Genomic DNA, 7,928 nt, shown 5'->3' on the forward strand with positions numbered 1-7,928 from the left:
TTTGGATCTGAATTGCCCAGACGCACTAAATGAGGTCATGAAACTGGGAATGCTTGATTCCGTGGGGAACCACGGATGGCTCAGAGAAAGTCATGCCTACCACTAGAGAAAGTGGGACGCTTAATTGCGTGGGGCTCAATAGTGCGGACAGTGATGGGACTCCGAACGCTGTGAGCGGAATAGTGAACTGGCCGATGCATATCGTAGGACCTTGGAGGAAGGTTGATTGTTGGGCTTTCCCCTCGGTGACGTTCATCTCGACACTTTTTCTGGTGTGGGTAGAAGATGCCATTAAGGTTGAGACTAAGTTTGAAATTGTAAAGAGATAGGAATTACCTTTTTATCGTTCCCACAAATGGCGTCAATTGATGGTGCGCGATCTGTTTAGTCCTAGCTAGAGGGCGATCTGAACTCCAATTAGGGCGGCGAGTTGGATCAATCTACAAAACAATGGATCAGAGAACCCAGGGTAGCTAACTCGGTGAGGTCGCTCCGATGCTTAAGTCAGTATTTATGCTATGAATGCGAGCTGAATGCTTGAGAGCTTGAGTGCTAGTGAGTAGAATAATCATGTGTATCTTTGCCTTGAGGTTTCATGTCTTTATATATTGGAGTAGTCATGGGCCTTACGAAAGAGCTCCGGGATCTCCAGGCTGTAGAGATAAGGTTTGTTTCGTTTTTGAAGGAGAGTAGTATGTTGATAAGTTTTATCATTTACCTTCCATTCAGGCAGAACCGGGATGGGTTCTCATCATGATCTCGAGAAATCCGGGATCTGTTGGCTCATCGTGATCTCGAGAGATTCGGGATCTGTTGGGGAGGCCTTTGGAGTCGGTTATGTAGCGTTTTGGCTCACTATTTCTGAGCTGGAACTTCGATTCTTTAGTCCCGAACTGAATTGGGTGTCGAGGTGCCTCTACACCGATGTGGGTTTTGGGCCGATGTGACTGAATATCCGAACTCCGAATATTGCAAACTGCGCTTGCCTGGCTGAGTTATCGTTCTTCAATCAAATCGCCCCTACGTGTCTTCTTCTTACTAGGTCGTGCCAAATCACCCTTCATCAGACTTCATGTGACGAATTGATTAATTGAATGATAGAATAAATTGAAGATAAGGTGGGAGAGTGAAAGCCATAGTTACTTCTAATGCTTAATCTAAACCTATGTGGTGATGTAGGAGGAGGAATCAAAACAGAATTGCACTAGTTATTGTTAAAGTCGAGCTTGTTTTGGTGTTGAAAGGGGGTTTGAAAAGGGCATTGGCTTTTGAATGGAATGTAAATCTTTGACCAATCCTCTCCATTTTCAAATACAAAACCAACAATTTGTTTTCTCTCTCTCAAACCCACGTTCTTGCATTTTGCAAATTCCAGCTTCCAACTGTCAGATAAGACCCAAGAAGAAACCAACCATCTCTAGTTCTTTCCTTCCTCTCTTTCTCTCTCTCTCTCTCTCTCCAAAGTACTATTCATTTAATTTTTCCCACTAAATTTGAAAACACAGAGGAAAGGCTAAGAGGTTCTAAATGCTCTGCGTTAACGTAAAAACCAGACGGACGAAGGCTATATAAGGGAAAGACATACACGAAGACAGAAGAGAGGAAGCAACAGATGGAAAGGGGGCGGGATGTTCGATACCGTGGAGTTCGTCGGCGGCCGTGGGGAAAATATGCAGCAGAGATACGGGACCCCTCTAGGCCTGGTGCTCGTTTGTGGCTGGGAACGTTCGAGAATGCAGAGGATGCTGCACGGGCATATGACAGAGCTGCCTTTGCATTGAGGGGTCATTTGGCTATTCTCAACTTCCCAAACGAACATCGACTGCAAAGCTCATCATCAGCTCCGTCTACTTATTTGCTTTCATCATCATCTTCTTTTTCTCTCACTGAGAATATTGACAAGAGAAGTTCATCCACTACGGGAGGACAAAAGGTGGTTTTCGAGTTTGAGTACTTGGACGACAGGTTGCTGGAGGAGCTTCTTGATTCGGAAGAACAGAATAAAAGAAAGAAATGTTGAATGTTTAAATATTTTGAGTGCAAGTTATAGTCGTGATAAAGTTAATTTCTTGCTATTAAATAATAATCTCCACACATTTAAATCTGCGGGCACTTAAATGCATGGAGTACATACATCAGTTGCTTATGTTCATGATTTTTGTGTTAAGTTATTGTAAAATAAGGATTTCTGTGTCTTCATTTCATAGGTTTAATTATTTTATTAACATGTTCGCTGCAGCATTCTTTTCAATGTTAGGAGGGAAAAAATTAAATCTGAAAATTTTCAAAATATTTTGGTTCTTTTACAGGTATATCTCATTGCATGTGTGATTTCACTGCATCGATATTTACACAATTATATTGTAATAATACACTTGTCACAGACTGAATTGCATGTAGTGCAGGAATAAAAGTGCAATAGATCCAACTCCACTTATATTCATTATATATACACTTCTTCTTATGAGCACTACTTTGATCCCAGTCCGAATCTGCCACGTATACATGGTGAGCACATTGGTTAAGCACTTAGAAAAGTTTTTAACACCTGTACCTTAGAAAAGTAATTAATGAACTAGTTGAAGTATGAATGGAGGTAATGCGTGATCCATTAATTGGTTTTTGTCTACAATATTGTTGATTAATTATTAATTTCTGCTTTTATATTGCACCATATATTCTTCTAAATCTTTTCAACAATAGATATATGACATAGGCTAGACACAACTTAGATTAAATTATTTTTGGGGAAATGAAACAAAATCGAATCAAACCAAATTTAAATCGGATTAAAATAATTAAAAAAGAAGTGAGTAGCAGTACCCTCATTAATATCTATCATGTAAAGAAGTGATCTATTGAACCTTTGTGGTGGAAACTAGCCAAGACTAGTTTCTTGGAGAGACGAGAGAAATTTTGTGCGCATTTAAACCCTACAAGATCATATATATTCATCAAATTAACTTCCCCTTGAAGATTCTCAATTGTCGTTGGTAATTAATGGTGATTTGTCTAGCTGAGCGGAAAATGACTCTTCGAGTTTAGGTCAGTCATTCATGCATTGCTAGAAAATAGAAATCGGGCCAGCACTATAATTGATGAATCGACCCCTGCGCAGAATATGGAATCGATCGCTACCTTATGAGAACAGCTAGCTAGATACCTAGCTACATCTAATTAAACAATTAATTAGACAAAGTAGAGTTGTGTTATGATCAAGAATAATTAATCTCTAGTTGCAGAGATATCCCCCCCCCCCCCTCTCTCTCTCTCTCTCTCCTTAATTTCTCTATTCACACATCGATTTGGGCTCATGCTACCGAAAACTGGGATGTACGTACAATCCCAATTAATAGCAATGATGGTGATGATGAGGGATTGTGAGCCCCGTTTATGTCGGACTCTAGATTATGCATGATCTAGGCTTCCGTCACAGGATCGCACATTTTGTGTTTGGGATAATGTCTCATAATCCAAATTCGTTAATTGAACTTTACTATGGCACCAAACCAACCGCTCGGTGGTCTGGTATATATTTAACATATAGAAATTGGAAAACATATACAGCCTATTAGAGTAGACCAATTCTCATCTTTCTGCTACAAGAATAATGCGATGAGTGTAGGTGCATGGACCACCCACGAGGTAGATAGGGCCTAGGGGGACCTCTGCCGTCATACACTCATACATGTGTTAAAATAAAAGTACTCCGCCCATTTGATATTTTTCCATATACTCCACATTGTATAGGCCATTGGAGCTGTCAGCGGCCTTTACGTAATATAGACCTAACAAAATCTCGATTTAGTCCCTTTTTATTTCGCAGCAGGACTCTTTGTTTGAAAGCATGCAATAAGGGCAAACACTCTTTGCTTGCATCCTCTCGATGACCCAAACCATGCTAGACTGGGCTGGGCTGAGCTTGCCACCTTAATAATAGCGTAGGACCCTTTTTGCCACCTAATTAAATTCCAAACAATAGGACATTTAGATGGCTTTCGACTTTCCTTAATTAACACCAACCCATGCATATATACATGAATCATTTTAGAGGTTCAATTTGAGCTCACCATTGTATAAGGGGGTCAACCTAAGTAGCACCACATATTAATAATTGTGACAAGATCAACCAAGTCCAATAAATCGAATTTGGGTCAATTTGACCCATTTTATTGATTAAATATAAGTGTTGAATATTTGATGAATATTTTAGAAATCAAGAAAAACATTATTGAAACATTTTAGAAAATTGATCCAGTTAAGCAAGAAAACAAATTTGTGATTAATATGATAATTCTAGAAAGATATTCATTCACATGTTTTAAATGTGAAAAAAGAGCATTCTATAGTATAAGGGTAAAATAGTAAAAATACAAACTTAAGAAACTTCTGAAATGTGCATCCAAAAACTATAAATAGGTAGTTTGCGTCCATTTCAAGGGGCCTTGAACCATTCTTGCCCCATCACCTTGATATCATCCCATTCCTTCTTATCCATATCAACCTTATTGAATGCATGGCATGTAGGTAGCTCCTTCAGGGCTTTGACCACTTCTTCTCTCTACTTTCGTTCTTTTTTTTAATTCAACCAATTCTCGAACCTCAAAGTGCAAACCACTTTACATCCACAGCTTTACACATTGAATTGAGTGTCATAAACTGATAGGCAAACAACCGCATGCCTACCTTCATAATCATCACCACTAATAAAAGTATATACTTTGTTTTAAGTATAATCTCAAAATATTTACTCGATTTTCCCAAATAAATTACCATGAACAACCTTCAATGAATTGGTAACTAAGACCAGATAGTGCTCCTCAGAAGACAGTTATGCAATATGGTGCTTACAGTTTACTGTTGCAAGTTTTCAACGCCAATGTGGCATTCAAAACATCGACATAGAAAACTTCTTCCTGATTTTATAAGAAGTGTGGACCAGAAAAATGACATTTTTTCTCCAAAGTGACACTCTTACACTAAAATTTGTATTCTCACTTTTGTCAATACACAATTTTATTGTTGCATTTTATATTTATCATCATTGGTTAGAGCTGTCAATAGGTCGGGTCAAGTTGTTAATAAAATTTAATTGTGCATGATTATAATTATATTTATATAATTGTGCATGATTATTGATGATAATTTAAAACTTTATTTTTGATATATAACACTAAAAAATTACACTAAAATAATAAACTATCTATATGTTAATAAAAGTTAAGAATAGTGTTTTTAACAAACTATCTTAATATACTACCTATGAAATTTATCCTTTTGAACATAAAATAGAACTAAATTAAAATTACAATAAAATCTTGAGGCCTTTATGTATTATTGATTATAATTGATTTGAGTCTAGGGGTGGCAATTTATAAACCCAATCCACTAACCGACCTACCCACTTATTAATTAATGGATAAATATTTTGAACTCTCCCCCCCCCCCCCCAATGAAGACTGCATTTGAAAACGATGCAAATGGAGTGTAAATTTTGGTTCAGAATAATGAAATTTGCATTTTGATTCACTTTTTCCTGTGTGGCATTGATAATAAGATGTTAAAATGCATGATAAAAAAGAAGTAAATTTGCATTTAAGTGTGTTTTTGATAAAAAAAAAGCATATGTTTTATTGAAATTCGTGTTTACATGTATTATAGCTAAAAGTCAGTTTGGTAAGAAGGTAAATTTGTCAATAACTAACCCAACTTTGCAATTTAAATGAACCATTTTACACTCTATATATTTGCATTCACACATATTTGCATCGTTTTCAAACGCAACCTGAGCAACAAGAAAAGTTGGGACAAAGGTGATCATGTAAGAGGTGCTCGGAAAGAAAGGTTTGGTGCATGATGGAGCTGGTAAAGGTGCTTGAGACCAGCTCAAGATCAACCCCTCTATTAGAGAGGGGAGTTAGAGACCTTGGTCCAGGTGTCACAAGGGAGAAGAGCAAAAGCTGGAGAGGCGGGGTTTGCATCTTTGATTAAAGGAGTCCATATCGCCCCACAGGGGGCCACCCCACAATGCCCCTCATCACATCCTCGCCGTGTATCGGGAGCATTTCCCGATGGTGACATCATTGAGATTGGTACTGTCATCGGGAAATATTCTCAATGCATGGCAGGGATGTGCTCTGGGGCGGAAATGTAAACTCCGATTAGAGCCTCAAGAGTTAGAGCCCATAAGTGGATAAAAGGAGGGCAGGTCTGTGGAAAGGTTAATAGACCAAGAAGTCTGGGTGGCATAATCTTGTAGCCTTTTCTTCTTGGGTGGTAAAGCCCGTGTAAAGGAAGCATTGAGGAACTTTGATTAGAACCGCATATCTCTACCCGTAAATTAATTAGAAAAGTGAACTTCACATTAAAGTATGGTTTTCAAAAACCATTGATTTGGTCAGCAAATTCCTGATTTGGTCATACAAACCGTTCAATGGTTTGGTCATTTTTATTTTTTTATTTTTTTTATTTTTCAATTTTTTTGCCAAAATGGGCGTTCATTTGGTTTGAATGATCGGACCCCTGACTGGTTCATTGTCTGATTTGATTTTAAAAGCCTTACATAAAAGTAGCAGATATTCATGGAGTATAGTTACCACAATAACGTCAAATTGGTTTGTGTTAATTTTCTTTCTTCAGTTCTTATTTATCTATATATTTTTATAGTTTTATACATCAGGATTGTAGATAAAAAATCTAGAAACACAAATAGATGTTGGATATTAATTGATAGAAGGGCACAATTCCTTTTGGAAGCTAAAACTAGCACAGACAATTCTACTACTCTCAAAGGCATCCCTTTATGAAGTTTAAATTAATTAAGCCCCCATAACTAATTGTCCCTCGTCTCCCTACAGAATTCACCCAAATCCCAATTAAGACAATTAAACTTCAAAATGAATATATAATCAAAGGGATAGGTTGGTGGTTTTGGAGATAAAACTTAATTACTGAAAATATATATAACATATATACCTCTGTAATAGGCATTATTATCTGTTCTTCTCCTCTCCAAAATCCAAACTGTGGACTAGAGGTATATCCTGTTTATGAAAAACAAGACTTTTTCCGTGTTCACTACCTCAAATACTGTGGTGCCACAGTCCCACACATATATTGCTGTCGAGTTTCTGTCAAGTTCTAATAATTGCTTGTCTGAATGCAATTTTAGTTTTTAGTCTTCTGTCATTTTAACTTAGAGTGTCCTATGTTTATCAAAGATTCTGACTTAGAAGCATTCAGTCATAATCCGGCATTGCATCACTGATTTTTCAACTAAGTGGAATGACCAATTGTGTGAATCAACGGTTCCTCCCGTACTAGATTGAATTACTATCGCAAAGCTTAGCAGCCAGAAAGGGAGATCACATCTCCTCTCCCCAACGCCCACAGCACATCCCCGCCGTGTATTGAAAACATCTCCGATGATAATATCAAAACCGATGATTGAAAAATGTTTTCAATACATGGCAAAGATGTGCTGTGGGGCGTTGTGAGGCAACCCCTCGTGGGGAGGAGATGTGAACTCCCAGCAAGGTGTTCTTATTGCAAGGGTGATGCATTAAACTTCTACTCTTGGAAGGTTACAACAAGATTACATACAGTTGCATCCACACATGCAGCTAAATATGTTTTTAGTCTAAGTTTTTGACACGACATGCATGTAGAACTAGAAGAATCTTGGCCAGCTTCAACGATAATGATATTTTACAGTTAAATCCCATTATTGTCCATTTTTTCATCATCTTAACATCTCTCCTAACTTATTGTTCAATGTGTACTTTTAAGTAATTAATTAACAATAATTCTGTGTGCGCCCGGTTGTAAAAATACTGGAAATTAAAATCTTTGACAAACCAAACCTTCTTGCAAGCAAGAGCTAGCATTGATCGATGTTGATTTAATATTAAAAGAAAAGAGAAACAAAA

The 7,928-nt window shown here is 37.5% G+C and overlaps 1 pseudogene; it reads left to right on the forward strand.

The window, feature by feature from the left end:
* The first annotated feature begins 1,612 nt into the window (after nucleotides 1-1,612).
* On the forward strand, nucleotides 1,613-2,020 carry LOC148878834 (ethylene-responsive transcription factor ERF098 pseudogene; annotated as a pseudogene).
* Nucleotides 2,021-7,928: the final 5,908 nt, after the last annotated feature.

This window comes from Nelumbo lutea, chromosome 1 (genome assembly GCF_056320005.1).
Source record: "Nelumbo lutea isolate HS-2025 chromosome 1, American lotus-T2T, whole genome shotgun sequence".
NCBI classification, from domain to species: domain Eukaryota; kingdom Viridiplantae; phylum Streptophyta; class Magnoliopsida; order Proteales; family Nelumbonaceae; genus Nelumbo; species Nelumbo lutea.